The following is a 590-nucleotide window of genomic DNA, read 5'->3' as shown; positions in this document are numbered from 1 at the left end:
AGGATGTGGGGGGGAAACTGAAGAGAGAATAATGCTTCAGTAGAGAGGGAGAGAAAGCAAGATGTGAGAGAAACAGCTCTGCAGAAACCCAGGTCAGTGGAGAAGGAGGGGCAGGAGGTGCGCCAGGCACCAGAGCAGAGATTCCCCAGCAGCCTGTGGTGCAGACCATGGTGAGGCCAGCTGTGCCCCGCAGCCATGGAGGGTCATGGGGGAGCAGAGACCCACCTGCAGCCCGGGGAGGACCCCAGACCAGAGCAGGGGGATGCCTGAAGGAGGCTGTGAACCCATGGGCAGCCCGTGCTGGAGCAGGCTCCTGGCAGGTGGTGTGGCCCCATGGAGAGAGGAGCCCAGGCCGAAGCATGTTTGTTGGCAGGACTTGTGACTCCGAGGGTGACCCAGGCTGCTCCTGAAAAACTGCACCCCGTGGGAAAGGACCCACACTGAAGGAGTTAATGAAGAACTGCAGCCCCTGGGAAGGACTAAAACTGGAAAAGTTGGTGGAGGAGTGTCTCCTGTGGGAGGGATCTGATGCTGGAGCAGGGGGAGAGTGTGAGGATCCTTCCCTGAGGAGGAAGGGGCAGCAGATGTGC

Source organism: Eurypyga helias, unplaced genomic scaffold, assembly GCF_000690775.1.
Source record: "Eurypyga helias isolate BGI_N326 unplaced genomic scaffold, ASM69077v1 scaffold9360, whole genome shotgun sequence".
NCBI classification, from domain to species: domain Eukaryota; kingdom Metazoa; phylum Chordata; class Aves; order Eurypygiformes; family Eurypygidae; genus Eurypyga; species Eurypyga helias.
The sequence above is the reverse complement of the archived record's forward strand: the minus strand, read 5'-3'. Positions refer to the sequence as shown.